The 16121-nt window shown below is 41.4% G+C and overlaps 1 pseudogene across 1 annotated transcript in view; it reads left to right on the top strand.

Moving 5' to 3' along the window:
* The window catches only part of LOC311116276, a 55754-nt pseudogene extending 40415 nt beyond the window's left edge, over positions 1-15339 (top strand). Inside the window, exons 16-20 of the transcript in view lie at positions 4817-5095; positions 9159-9257; positions 9344-9577; positions 9698-9840; positions 15282-15339. The product of the transcript in view is annotated as an uncharacterized misc_RNA (transcript). The remainder of the gene's footprint in view (positions 1-4816; positions 5096-9158; positions 9258-9343; positions 9578-9697; positions 9841-15281) is intronic.
* The last annotated feature ends 782 nt before the right edge of the window (positions 15340-16121 follow it).

The following is a 16121-nucleotide window of genomic DNA, read 5'->3' as shown; positions in this document are numbered from 1 at the left end:
TCATCGGGTTTAAGAACTAACGTAACAACATTAACTATTCTCTATTGCTGTAGTAACGTCTTGTTTGGTTCAGTTTATTTATTACGGAGTGTCCATAATACTATAATAATACATAATCGAATTCCCCTCATGCATACAGATTTCACCTTATGCCATTGAAATGCCAAATAAACCATAATAGTTCAATGGAGCCCCCTATTGGCTCTCCCCTACCTATACATTACTTCTACAACCACTTTAGTTATGGTCCGATTACAAATTAAACCTTATCACATGATCAAACAACGCCACAACCTTAAACTCATATGGGGCGGCAGGCAGCTTAGTGATCAGTAGCGCCGCGCCAAGAACCGAGAGGTCGCCGGTTCCAATCCCCGAGCCGACCAGGCGAAAAATCTGCCGATGTGCCCTCGAGCAAGGCACTCAACCCCAATCGCTCCTGCAAGTCGCTCTGGACAAGAGCTGCCAAATCACCAAAAATGCAAATGTAAATATTCTCTACTTTCTCACCCATCTCATCCCTCGTCAGAAACCCACAGGCACCTCTCAAATAATCACCCCGTGGTGTTCCCAGCCAACTCCAGTCTTTCCTCGCTCCAAAAGCCACACTTTCGCTCTCTCCAGCCCCTCCCCTCGCAACTCTCTCTTTCTCTCTCACTGCTCATTTCTCCTTTACACACCTTATGTATCTGTTTTAAGCATGGATTCGAGTTTATCTGCGTCCAGACGTCCCTCAAAACCATACCTCTCCCTCCACCTGGTTATATAATGGAGATTTGAAGCTATCCCTGGATTCCATTTTAATTACATCAAGCATTTCTCGTCCCCAGTAAATTCTGGGACCTCTTGTGAGGATTTGCCCCCCCCCATGGTTGGTACTGTTAAAAATCCCTTAGCCACCTCTTCTATATTACAAGTCAATTTAACAAGTAATTCAAAATAGCTTCACACAACAACACCTCATAAGGAGTGCCCAGCAGGAGTCCAATACCTATCAGAAAACATACATACAAACATTCAGACACTCCCAATCTCTCCCAGGGGGAAAAAGTTATTCTTCACCCTGAGTGAGATTGTTGTTCCCATAAGGGTTTCTTCATTGTGTTGTCAGGATTGGTTCTCGCTGCTCAAATCAGCCCTGACTTCTGTCAGTGATCTAGAAGGAGTGGGGGCTGGTGTGCAATGAGTTAGATGGTGTCAGTGTGCGCCTAATTTACCTCTGACCTGGACTGAGTGTGAAGTAACCTCCTTCACTTCGTACGGTCCAGTCCACCTGGGTTCCAGCCACTTTCTCTTGTGGACTTTAACCCTCACCCAGCCTCCCACGTTTACCTTCAGTGTCAGCGTACTTCCCGACAGCTCCCCCTCTTGGGCCTTCTGCGCCTGAGAAGAGAGTGCTGCAGAAAATTCCGTCAATTTCTTCACATAATCAGTCATTTCTATCTGTTGTACATCAAGGGCGGGCATATGACCTCCCTCCCTTGGTGGACCAGGCATTACTCTCCCTGTCATTCGTTGTTCTATGTATTCATTGAATTTGGGTATGGTTATGTTTGGTCCTGCCATCTTGCTTTCTCTATCTTGGATGTATTATCGGTATCAAATACAGACTTATCTCATGTATGACACCCTCGCATATAAAGAGGCTAATTTATATAATTTGTAATGCAATTATTATCATAAGAATCAGAATTCCAGTCACATATACCAATGCAGTAATCTCTGCACACAGCACACACCACGCTTTAGTTATCTCACGCTTGTTCTAGAATCATGCACAACTTCAATATCAGTCTCCCCAGTCCCCGGTTCCTGAAACCCTAGGTCAAATTCACTCAAATCCACAGATTGGTGTTCAGTCTCATAAGTCTCACTATAACTTCCCATCATCCATTACACGTTTAAGATATAACACAGACACGTTAAAATATAAAACACAGCAAATTCCACATAGATCTATACTATGATTCCACTATGCCTTCACATAGATTTAAATTCCACATAGATCTATACTATGATTCCACTATGCCTTCACATAGATTTAAATTCCACATAGATCTATACTATGATTTCCACTATGCCTTCACATAGATTAATTAATATAAATCACAGTACGAGATATCTCATGTATGCCTTAATTCATTTAGGATGGAAATTATTTAACAAGTATTCATACTCACGCTCAGTACTACTGATCATAATTTGGTATTGGTCTATAATACAATATGCAAGATTTCGTTTTAACAGGCTCTGCATACCTTTTTAGAAGAGCGCGCTCTGATCAGGTTCCTGAGCCAAGACGAATAGTTGATTTCTCCTGGATTTCAGGTCACTCTTCCGTCTGTTTTTAGATCGATGATTTGCCTTTTCCTCTCGCACCAACTTTTAGATCGAATTAAAAACAATCCTCTGCTACCATTTTTGTTGGTGAAACCATACAGGAGAGGAAGTACAGAACCAACGACGCTAGACGGAGAGGAATATGTTTAAGCAAAAGGCAGTTTATTAAACAACAGAGATAGCTGGTACTGCTCAAGCTACATGCATGGACCCATTCAGTTGCCTCTTATCGAGACAGTTGAAAGGGATCAAAAACAGAGTTTTCAGCATTACTTTATACAATGCAACACAAAGGAAGGGGTCCTTCTTATAGTCCCTTGATTGGTTCCCGAAGCGTAGGAGGCGGGTCTGCTCTGTCCAGAGTAGAAGCCCCATTTTGTGCACGGCAGAGTCCTCTGCCCTAGGCACCGACCAGTAGAAAGATGTGCAGTTTGTGTGTGTGCGTAACTCGTGAGGCATGAGGATGAGTGTGCGTATGCATGGAGATGTGTGTGTGAATGTGTGTATGTTCTCAAAGGAAAGTCTCGTGGGGAGCAACCAGATTGTGGCCTGTGGCGTGGGTGTTGTCCTTGAGAAGATATTGGCTCTGTCCATTGTTCTTGCATAGGAACAGCATTGATTGAAAACAAGCTCCTAACATTAAAATGGGTCATGCACAAGATTTTAGTCAGACCAAGCTATAACATTATATATTTACTACGACAATACCTGGGCTAATAACTCGCTAACTAGCAAAGAATATCAACAACTGTGCACACGCGCGGCTCTGTGTTCTAATCTGAACTGATCTGAAAAACATATTCTCTCGTCGATAATTGAAAGACCGCTCTTGGGCAACTCCCGCCAATAGAATTATACTCCGTTGCGCTCTGGCTCTGCCTAAAACACAATCACAGACTCAATCTTGAAAAGTTAGATTTGTTTTGGTTTGTTGAATTGAAAAGGGGCTGATATAATATTGATTGTATTGCAGAAAAAACGTTGATCTATATAGTTCAAACTAATGGGGTGAACTCAGTGAAGTTCAATCTCTTGAATCTCAGCACGGCATGGTAATTATTCTGCGCGGCAGTCCTCAAGGAAGTGTGTGGCCGCGCACTCGCGCAGTTTATAGGGAACATTGCTGTCTAGACTGTCTGTTTTAAAGGACAAAACCTAAAACTGACCTTACCTTAACCCTAACTTTCACCTAATTTTAACCAACTCAGAAACTGAACAGATTAAAAATTTATAAAATAAGTTTAAATTAAAGCCTTTTTCTTTAAAGATGTCCTGTTGTAGCTGTAGTGACCTTATATCCATGGATGAAAAGTGTCCTGTGTGTTTAGGACAGATGCAGTGCATAAGGCCTACATAGAATGTGAATAATGACATTAGTCATTAGTGGCGCAGTGGTCTAAGGCACTGCATCGCAGTGCTAGCTGTGTCACTAGAGATCCTGGTTCGAATCCGGGCTCTGTCATAGCCGGCCGCGACCGGGAGACCCATGGGGTGGCGCACAATTGGCCCAGCGTTGTCCAGGGTAGGGGAGGGAAAGGCCGGCAGGGATGTAGCTCAGTTGGTAGAGCATGGTGTTTGCAACGCCAGGGTTGTGGGTTCGATTCCCACGGGGGGTATACAAAAATAAATAATGTAAGTCGCTCTGGATAAGAGCGTCTGCTAAATGACTAAAATGTAAATGTAAAAAATTAAGGGTACGTCTCAAATGGAACCCTATCTCACACACAAACACACACACACAAATACACACGCACACACACCATTTTATGTGTGAGCATATGAATAAATTCCTTCTTATCAGCATCCTGTGTGTTGAGAGTTATATTTCACACACCATTAGACATAACATGAGGTCAGTACATTACTCACAACATGAGGTCAGTACATTAGACACAACATGAGGTCAGTACATTAGACACAACATGAGGTCAGTACATTAGACACAACATGAGGTCAATACATTAGACACAACATGAGGTCAGTACATTAGACACAACATGAGGTCAGTACATTAGACACAACATGAGTTCAGTACATTAGTCACAACATGAGGTCAATACATTAGACACAACATGAGGTCAATACATTAGACACAACATGAGGTCAATACAGTAGACACAACATGAGGTCAGTACATTAGACACAACATGAGGTCAGTACATTAGACACAACATGAGGTCAGTACATTAGACACAACATGAGGTCAGTACATTAGACACAACATGAGTTCAGTACATTAGACACAACATGAGGTCAATACATTAGACACAACATGAGGTCAATACATTACACACAACATGAGGTCAGTACAGTAGACTCCTGATAAGTAAGTCCGTAGTACTCAGGAATCAGATATAAAGATGAACAGGAGAAGAAAATGTCCCAACCTCAACCACGAATGTTACTCTTTCATCATCTTCCTGTTTTAACATTTCCCTTTTATTCTGGGTGTAACATCATAAACAGTTATTCACAGACTCAGAGCAGGGACAGATAGAGACACAGACACAGGGTCAACGACAAGACCAGAACCTGAATATAGACAGAAAACACAGTAAGTTGTTGGAGATGTCTGAGGCCATCTATGCTGAGCCAGATATGACCAAGAAGGTCAAGTTTGACAGAGGTGAGATGGAGGAGAGGATTGTGGATATCTACATCAGTGCAAACACCCTGAGAGACGGTGAGACCAGCACCAAGAGAGAAGAGACAGCAGACACTGCTCCTAATAATGGACCAGGAGACCAGTACTTAGGTAAGAAACACACACCACACACACACACACACACACACACACACACACACAACCCTATTAGAGGAGAAAGTCCAAGGTCCCTCCCTTAGGATATTATTGTCCAATGTGTTTTGAGAAGGGGGTGGGGGGAGGAAGGATGAATTGAGAAAGAGTCCATATGCAAGTCTGTAATACCACTATTTCACCTCTATGGTGAGTTCATCTCTCACTTTAACCACTAGGTGAAACCATCACTTAACCATTCAGGACCTTATCCAACCATTAACATAATAACTATGAGAAAAGAAGAGAGAGATAGAGGGAAAGAGCGAGAGGGAGAGGGACAGAGAGAGAGAGAGAGAGATAGAGGGAGAGAGCGAGAGAGAGAGGGACAGAGAGAGAGCGAGAGGGAGAGGGACAGAGAGAGAGAGAGAGAGAACGTTTGTTACTGTGGGTTATTGTTACACCACTTTCTCACAGATCCAGTTATGATTTTTGTAACATTTGTCATCATTCCATGGCTTTACAGAGTAATCTTGTCCATAGTATATCTCACCACAGTCCTCCTGCCCAAAGACCTTACCACCATTATCAGGCTGTCCTGCCCCCCAGTACCTAAACACAGAGAACCAGACAGTCAGACACTGTGGTACAAACATCCTTATAGACATATGTTTTTTTCAGCTGTAAAGACACTCTCTAAGATGAGCATACCATTATCAACACTTGTATTATTTTTTTTTTTACTCTTTCCATGACATTTTCAAATAGTAATTGGCTTCTAAGATGCTTCTATAGAGTCTAAACATATATTTTTATGAACATGTTTGGAAGCTCTCTTTCTCTCTCGTTGTTTATCTGGTAGTCTAGTAATTATTATATTATAATAATAATAATATGCCATTTAGCAGACGCTTTTATCCAAAGCGACTTACAGTCATGCGTGCATACATTTTTTTTGTGTATGGGTGGTCCCGGGGATCGAACCCACTACCTTGGCGTTACAAGCGCCGTGCTCTACCAGCTGAGCTACAGAGGTGGTTGGATGGTTGGATACAGTGAGAAAGAGGAGAGGAGATAGGAGGAGAGGAGATAGGAGGAGAGGAGATGGGAGGAGAGGAGATAGGAGGAGAGGAGATGGGAGGAGAGGAGATGGGAGGAGATAGGAGGAGAGGAGATAGGAGGAGAGGAGATAGGAGGAGAGGAGATGGGAGGAGGGGAGATAAGAGGAGAGGAGATAGGAGGAGAGGAGATAGGAGGAGAGGAGATGGGAGGAGATGAGATAAGATGAGAGGAGATAGGAGGAGAGGAGATAAGATGAGAGGAGATAGGAGGAGAGGAGATAGGAGAGGAGATAGGAGGAGAGGAGATGGGATGGGTGGAGAAGAGATAAGATGAGAGGAGATAGGAGGAGAGGAGATAAGATGAGAGGAGATAGGAGGAGAGGAGATAGGAGAGGAGATAGGAGGAGAGGAGATCGGAGATGAGATAGGAGGAGAGGAGATAGGAGGAGAGGAGATGGGAGGAGAGGAGATAAGATGAGAGGAGATAGGAGGAGAGGAGATCGGAGAGGAATCTAGGAAAGACTAATTGAGATAGAGCCTTAGTGTCAGAGAGACATAGAGGAGGAAGAAGAACATTAAGAGAATGAGGAAGAGAGAAAAAATAAGACAAATAATAGTTGTGTTTAGATTTAGAGGAGAGGATGTAGACATACTGTACTCTGGAAAATGACTCTTCATTATTTTATTACAAACATGTCATGTGATTTGCCATAGGTTGAGGCTATGTAAAACATTAATTTAAAAAAACGATGCTAATGAAAGCCGTGACTCACAACCTTCACTGTACAAGGGACAACGTGTAGTTGACCAATGGTAACACACTGCACCAAGCACCAGTGGACCTGGCTGCTACATACCCACTCACTCATGCATGGTGTCTATCTACTGTTGTGTCTCTTCCTGGAGGTTGCTGTCTGCTCAAACCACTGGTTAAGGTGTGAAGTCCTCCCTAAATATATAATAATAATATAATATGCCATTTAGCAGACGCTTTTATCCAAAGCGACTTACAGTCATGCGTGCATACATTTTTTTGTGTATGGGTGTTCCCGGGGATCGAACCCACTACCTTGGCGTTACAAGCGCCGTGCTCCACCAGCTGAGCTACAGAGGACCACAATTTGGTATGAATCAACACAAAGGTGTCTAGAGGGCAGGGAGTTCTAATGTAAAGACACATTTTCTATGAAATCATGTGACTTGGACTAAACACTCAAAGAGATGGTTGAATAACAGGATCCTGCTCCTACAATTGAAAATGTTCAAAAAAAGGGCTCATGGAGATTGTTTCATGTCTCTCCATTTCCCAAAAAAAATTTGTTGGGGGGAGACTGAGAAGACAGGTTTCCTGTCACAGGAAATCAACACAATAGAGAATATAACACTGTACGTTCTCAGACACAGAATGTTAAATTAAAGCAGATGTTTAAGAGGATATACCACAGAATATACTGTCCGTTGTATTGTGTGCCGCTCCTTAAAGTACCAAAGTATATTTTAAGGGGGCAATTAGAATTAGCCTTTATATGGAGCAGTCTGAGGAGATTCATGCTAATGTTGACAGGAAGAGCTGTGGACAGGATACAGTGAACAGGAGCATAGATAAACAACCTGAATCTCAGAATACTAGTAAGTACACTGTTGTCATAGAGACACACACATCGAAGAGTAAACCAATAGTTATTATTCTTCCAATTGCCACACAAACAATTTAGCTTATGTTAATGTGATGATATTGGCTTATGCCCAATGCCCCAAGGCTTCAAAAGCCAACTGAGTAAAATAAACTGTAACGAACTACATCTCCTAAATGAAAATACTACATCTCCTAAATGAAAGGTCGTTCCTTTAAGATTAGAGGTTAAATGTTCTGAAATGTTCGAGGCTCTGTAGGATGTATACTAACTGCAGAAACATTCATTTTCATGTTCATAAAGTCCTATGTAACTCGCCACTGTGTATTTCCAACCTGGTCTCAAAGTATTTCGTTTTATTCTGTACGTAAAGCAAGACACTCCATTTAGTATGATATGTTACCTTTCATATGTTACCTTTTATATGTCAATGTGTGGATGCCCATCATCCATTTGGTATGATATGTTACAAATTACAATTTGTATGATATGTTACGAATTTGCTAAACTTACAATATGTTATGAATTTGCTAAACGTGTGATATGTTATGAATTCTACTAACATTAGCTATCTGGCTAACATTAGCAAGGCTAGGGGTTAACTGTAACTGGCCACTATATTTCCTGTTGCAGTGAGAAGCTGTATCTTAAACAACCACAAGTCCCCCTCAACAAAAAGAGAGATGGGGGTGAAAAACCACCACTTTAAATGTGCAGCTATTTTTCCACCTTTTAGAGATCATGCAAAATAGATTCTTCATACTTTGAGATCATATGGGCGAATCCTATCTTCCACTTAAGTCAAATTTAGACTTAGTCATTCATTTATATCAATGGGAGACTAAGTGAATTTTGAATTAAAGGGATACTTCAGGATTGTAGCAATGATGCACTTTATCTACTTCCCCACAGTCAGATGAGCTTGTGGATACCATTTGTATGACTCTGTATCCAGTATGAAGGAAGTTAGAGGTGGTTTTGTGAGCCATTGCTAACTAGAGTTGACTGGAGGTTTATGGCATGGAGGTCATTGCGCTAATTCTAGTTTCAATCAGGTTTGACATAACAGACTGTAAAAACACCAGCTCCTATTGATTTACATTTTGGAAATCTGTTCCCAAGTATTCCCAAGTATAATAGAGAGACACACACTAACGTAAACAAGGTTTGAAATTATTACTTTTTAGTCCAATTTTATATCTATTTGAACTTGCGGTCAATTTGCAGCCCTGGTAATTATTTGCAATTATTGTTCCGGCCCCCCTGACCATTCGCTCAAGACAAAAATCTGCCCGCGGCTGAATCTAGTTGATGATCCCTGCGCTATATGGTCCATGTTCGATTGTGTCTCATTGATGATGCTATGTACAGTACCTTTGTCCACAGAGCCTGATAGCTCAGGGAAGAGATCCTCCAGAGTTGCTGCAGTGTGTCTGGGGCTGCTGTGTGTTCTACTGGCTGGGATCATAGGCCTGTATGTCCACTGTAAGTCTGAAGTTATAATTCCTACAATTCACCAGTAGTTCTGTGATTATCTCGTTTAATGATAAACTTTGTTGTTGTTGTGACAGATGATGGGGTCTCTAAGAGCTTCTTAGCATATAAGACCAACTCATCTGCAGAGAGAGACCAGCTACTGACCAGCTACAACAACCTGACTAATGAGAGAGACCAGCTACTGACCAGTTACAACAACCTGACTGAAGAGAGAGACCAGCTACAGACCAGCTACAACACCCTGACTAATGAGAGAGACCAGCTACAGACTGAGTTAGAGATTCTTAACAGGATGCTTACCAATCTCAGTGAGTACACCTACAGTAATACATTATCATTAATCACACACACTTTATAGTTGTGTTTGTATTCTTTCATTAAGTGTTTAGTGTGATAAGTTGAAGGAAATTAATTTTTTCATCTTGTAGAACAAACCTGTCCTGAAGGCTGGCAGAAGTTTGAATCCAGTTGGTACTTCCTGTCTACCGAGACTAACACCTGGAAGGAGAGCAGAGAGGACTGTCTGAAGAGAAGAGCAGACCTGGTGATCATAAACAGTGATGAGGAACAGGTGAGAGAGAGAGAGAGAGAGAGAGCGAGAGAGGCGAGAGAGCGAGAGAGAGAGAGAGAGAGAAGAGAGAGAGAGAGAGAGAGAGAGAGAGAGAGAGAGAGAGGAGGAGAGAGAGAGAGAGAGAGAGAGAGAGAGAGAGAGAGAGAGAGAGAGAGAGAGAGAGAGAGAGAGAGAATATGGGTGTACAGGGGTAGATATAATCAAGCATGTAAATATATACAGTACCAGTCAAAAGTTTGGACACACAGGCTGGCAGAAGTTTGAATCCAGTTGGTACTTCCTGTCTACCGAGACTAACACCTGGAAGGAGAGCAGAGAAGACTGTCTGGAGAGAGGAGCAGACCTGGTGATCATAAACAGTGAAAAGGAACAGGTGAAAGAGAGAGAGAGAGAGCGAGGAGAGCGAGCGAGAGAGAGAGAGAGAGAGAGAGAGAGAGAGAGAGAGAGAGAGAGAGAGAGAGGGAGAGAGAGAGAGAGAGAGAGAGAGAGAGAGAGAGAGAGAGAGAGAGAGAGAGAGAGAGAGAGAGAGAGAGAGAGAGAGAGAGAGAGAGAGAGAGAGAGAGTCAAAGTTTGGACACATCTACTCATTCCAGGGTTTTTCTTTATTGTTTTCCTATTTTCTACATTGTAATATAATAGTGAAGACATCAAAACTATGAATAACACAATCATGAGGTAACCAAAAAAGTGTTAAGAAATCAAAATATATTTTATATTTGAGATTCTTCAAATAGCCACCAATTGCCTTGATGACAGCTTTGCACACTCTTGGCATCCTCTCAGTCAGCTTCACCTGGAATGCTTTTCTAACAGTCTTGAAGGAATTCCCACATATGCTGAGAACTTGTTGGCTGCTTTTCCTTCACTCTGCGGTCCAACTTATCCCAAACCATCTCAATTGGGTTGAGGTCTGGGGATTTTGGAGGCCAGGTCATCTTATGCAGCATTCCATCACTCTCTTTCTTGGTAAAATAGCCCTTACACAGCCAGGAGGTGTGTTGGGTCATTGTCCTGTTGATAAACAAATGATTGTCCCTTTACCCAAACCAGATGTGATGGCGTATCGCTGCAGAATGCTGTGGTAGCCATGCTGGTTAAGTGTGCCTTGAATTCTAAATAAATCACAGACAGTGTCACCAGCAAAGCAGCCCCCACACCATAACACCTCCTCCTCCATGCTTTACGGTGGGAACAACACATGCTGAGATCATCCGTTCACCCACACAATGTCTCTCAAAGACACGGCGGTTGGAACCAAACATTTCCATATTGGACTCCAGACCAAAGGACAAATTTCCACCGGTCTAATGTCCATTGCTCGTGTTTCTTGGCCCAAGCAAGTCTCTTCTTCTTATTGGTGTCCTTTAGTAGTGGTTTCTTTGCAGCAATTCGACCATGAAGGCCTGATTCACAGTCCCCTCTGAACAGCTGATGTTGAGATGTGTCTGTGACTTGAATCTGTGAAGCATTTATTTGGGCTGCAATTTCTGAGGCTGGTAACTCTAATGAACTTATACTCTGCAGAAGAGGTAAATCTGGGTCTTCCTTTCCTGTGGCGGTCCTCATGAGAGCCAGTTTCATAGTGCTTGATGGTTTTTGCAATTGCACTTGAAGAAACTTTCAATGTTCTTGAAATGTTCCGTATTGACTGACCTTCATGTCTTAAAGTAATGATGGACTGTAGTTTCTCTTTGCTTATTTGAGCTGTTCTTGCCATAATATTGGCTTGGTCTTTAACCAAATAGGGCTATCTTCTGTATACCCACCCAACATTGTCACAACACAACTGACTACCTCAAAAGCCTTAAGAAGGAAAGAAATTCCACAAATTAACTTTTAACAAGGCACAACCGTTAATAGAAATGCATTCCAGGTGACTACCTCATGAAGCTGGTTGAGAGAATGCCAAGAGTGTGCAAAGCTGTCATCAAGGCAATGGGTGACTATTTGAAGAATCTCAAATATAAAATATATTTTGATTTGTTTAACACTTTTTGGTTACTACATGATTCCATATCTGCTATTTCATATGTCTGATGTCTTCACTATTATTCTAAAATGTAAAAAAAATTGTACAAATGAAGAAAAAGCCTTGAATGAGTAGGTGTTCTAAACTTTTGGCTGGTAGTGTATATATATTTATCTTTCTTAACAACAGACATTTCTGTACAACCTCAAGAAGAGAGTCTGGATTGGTCTGACTGACTCTGTAAAGGAGGGGACCTGGAAATGGGTGGACGGCAGACCACTGTCCACAGGGTGAGAGATGATAACTAATCTGTCAATAAGACTCCATTCAACATTTTTCTATACAGGTTACTGTCATTGATGATAGCAGTCAACAAAGTTAACTTTACGATGAAAAATGCCTGTATATTATTTAGGATGGTGATGTTCTAGCCATGATATCTAACTGTTTTTAACCCTGTAGGTACTGGTATTAACCACAATATCTTCTAACTGTGATGTCTGACTGTTGTTTACCCTGTAGGTACTGGTATTAACCATGATATCTGATTGTTTTTAACCCTGTAGGTACAGGTATTAACCATGATATCTGACGGAATTTAACCCTGTAGGTACTGGCATTAACCATGATATCTGACTGTTTTTAACCATGTAGGTACTGGTATTAACTATTATATCTGACTGTTTTTAACCCTGTAGGTACTGGTATTAACTATTATATCTGACTGTTTTTAACCCTGTAGGTACTGGTATTAACCTTGAATTCTGACTGTTTTTAACCCTGTAGGTACTGGTATTAACCTTGATATCTGATGGTATTTAACCCTGTAGGTACTGGTATTAACCATTATATCTGAATGTTTTTAACCATGTAGGTACTGGTATTAACCTTGAAATCTGACTGTTTTTACCCTGTAGGTACTGGTATTAACCATGATATCTGACTGTTTTTAACCCTATAGGTACTGGTATTAACCATGATATCTGATGGTATTTAACACTGTAGGTACTGGTATTATCCATGATATCTGACTGTTTTTATCCCTGTAGGGACTGGAATGACAAACAGCCTGATAATTTTGGTCCTACTGGGGAGGACTGTGCTGAGATACACACAGATCAGAGTCCTCTAAAGGCATGGAATGACGTGTCATGTGACAGCAAACTCAACTGGATTTGTGAGAAAGTGGTTTAACATCACCATGACAACATACTGTAACACGTACAGTAGGCTACAGTGCACACAACTTCCTCTCTCTCTCTCTCTCTCTCTCTCTCTCTCTCTCTCTCTCTCTCTCTCTCTCTCTCTCTCTCTCCCTTCTCTCTCTCTAACCTACAAACACACTTATTGATATATTTGTTTGTAGTAGCATAATATTAAAAAGTCCTACTTATTTCCTGTTTGTAGCTTCCTGTGTACCAGTAGTTATGTTTCACACATCATCAGATACAACATGACGTTAATATATTTGACTTTTTGCACACTCTACATGCAGTGCATTTCATCAATTACAATTCAAATACATTCTTCTTACTTGCTACATATTTACATGCTCCCATTTAGGTCTGGTGCAAACATTCTCAACCCTACCAAACCACCATTACATACACTGTATATGAGTGTAGTAGAGATATCAAAGGGTATCAAAGGATGTTACTTAATCATTTTTGACAGTCAGTCTTTGTTGTCAAGTTACATATAAGCCCAATATCAAATGCTCATATTTGACTGTTGTTCCCCTATATGGGTCCCAAAAGAGGGAAGTGAAGTGTTTAAACCAGCTGTCACTCAAAAACTCCTCAACCAATAAGTTTCATCAAGAGAGAGGAGAGCCCTGGTGGTTTCTGTTGTCATCTCATCCTCACTGGTTAAGCCTACCAACCCTCAATATCCACTTGGAGCAGGTTATAGTGTCAAATCTATTGTATGGACATAATAATGACCCATGTTTGTAGTCCTGGATCTCCTGAACATGTTGGTGTATATTTGGGAGTAAACAGAGGGTCCAAATCAGCAGAAAGGTGAAAGGAAGGAGGAGTTCTGGAAACTACCTGAATTATCTTGGGGCTGTTACATATGATATTTAATATATGTTAACAGCTAGACTTTGTTCTCCACTTCCCCTCTATTATCTATGTCTTCCTGGTATGATAGTGTCCTGTCCATCACCACAAATAGCAAGTCCCATTCCCTGGGCAGGAGGACTGTGTTGAGATATACTCTGGACAAGATGACCATGTAGAGACATGGAATGATTTATATTGTGCCACAGAAAATGGTTTAACAATAACCACTGTAACAATCTCTCACATGCACCCATTCACACAAGTACGTACACAAGTATGCAAACTTGTTCTATTTTTTGTATTAGCATAGCCATAACTACCCGTGTCATTTTGTTGATACTTCCCTAGAGTTAACACCTACAGCAGTCACATTGACAGAGACACACAGATGACTCAGAGACAGAGATATCACTAGAAGCAGAGACTTAACGTATAGAGGGCTTGCAGTTGACGTACGCCGCCTCCTGGCGGCCATGTTGGAAGACCACCACATTAATTATAGAAGCATAGACTTAATGTATAGTAGACCTACATAGAAAGAAAGACCCAGGCATTGTTAAAGATGTCAAAGGTAATCTATGCTGAGCCAGATATGAACAACAAGGTCAAGTTTGAAAGAGGTGAGATGGAGGAGAGGATTATGGATATCTACATCAGTGCAGACACCCTGAGAGACGATGAGACCAGCACCAAGAGAGAAGAGACAGCAGACACTGCTCCTAATAATGGACCAGGAGACCAGCACTCAGGTAACACACACACACACACAGCATGTCTCTTAGCCTGATAGCTCAAAGAAGAGACCCTTCCTACAGATGTAGGATCTCATTTTGATCACTCTTTTGATGCTGAGAATTTTCCTGAATAGCAGGAAATGCAAACTTTTAGTGTATTCAAGGTTTAAAAAGGTTCATAAAGGTTGTAATTTCCACATTGAAATGTAAGACTTGATTTGCCCTAAAGAAGAAGGAAAAAACTCCATTAATTATAATTATCATAATAATTATCATTTCCTGTTGCTGCAGGACTATTTTCAAGTTATAGCAAACCTGCTCAAATTAAGATCCTACATCTGTATATTTTGCAGTGTGTATGAGGCTGCTCTGTGTTCGATCATAGGCCTTTCTGTCAACTGTGAATTTGTGTCATATGTTCATTGCTTGTCAACTAGTTGTAAGAAGTGCTGGTTGCTAGGCCTATTTACCTATTTATGTAAATAAGGTATTTTCATATGAAAATGTAATTAACTAACAAATAATGATCATTGTTGATGACCCACTCTTGATGATGGTATCTACATCTTACAGAGTGTGGCTTTAAAGCTGAAAAAACATAGGACTATGTCTATAATTGAGGAGGATGTTTGTACCACAGTGTCTGACTGTCTGGTTCTCTGTGTTGTTTAGGTACTGGGGGCAGGACAGCCTGATAATGGTGGTCAGATCTCTGGGCAGGAGGACTGTGGTGAGATATACTATGGACAAGATTACTCTGTAAAGACATGGAATGGTGACAATTCTTTCAAAAAATAATTGTTTAACAGTTGCCTACTGTAACAATGTTCTTTCTCTCTCTAGTAGTTATTATGTTGATGGTTGGATACAGTACTGAATGGTGAAGTGATGTTTCCACCTAGTGGTTAAAGAGAGAGATTAACTCACCATAGAGGTGAAATAGTGGTATTACAGACTTGCCAACAGGCTTTTTCTCAATTCATCTTCCTTGGTTCTTTCTCACGTCCTCTCTCCTCCCTTCCTTCTCAAAACACATTGGAGAATACAATCCTAGGAGAGGGACCTTGGACCTTCTCCTCTAATAGGGTTGAGAAGGAAGATAGGAGGAATGGAGATAGAAGGAGAGGAGAGGAAAATGAGAGGAGATAGGAGGAGAGGAGATATGAAGAGAGGAGATAGGAGGGGAGGAGAGGAGATATGAAGAGAAAAGATATGAGGAGAGGAGATAGGAGAGAGGAGATAGGAGGAGAGGAGATATGAGGAGAGGAGATAGGAGGAGAGGAGATAGGAGGAGAGGAGATATGAGGAGAGGAGATATGAGGAGAGGAGATAGGAGGAGAGGAGATAGGAGGAGAGGAGAGGAGATAGAAGGAGAGGAGATGTGTGTGCTTACGTGTGAGTGTTTGTGATTTGTAGGTGTGTTGTGGTATGTGTGTGCAGGTGCGTGCTTGCTTGAATATGTGAGTGTATGCATGCATGTGCATGCGTGCTTGTTGTATATGTGTGTGTGTG

Source organism: Coregonus lavaretus (assembly GCF_964263955.1).
Source record: "Coregonus lavaretus genome assembly, contig: HAP1_SCAFFOLD_2460, whole genome shotgun sequence".
NCBI classification, from domain to species: Eukaryota; Metazoa; Chordata; class Actinopteri; order Salmoniformes; family Salmonidae; genus Coregonus; species Coregonus lavaretus.
The sequence above is the reverse complement of the archived record's forward strand: the minus strand, read 5'-3'. Positions and strand labels throughout refer to the sequence as shown.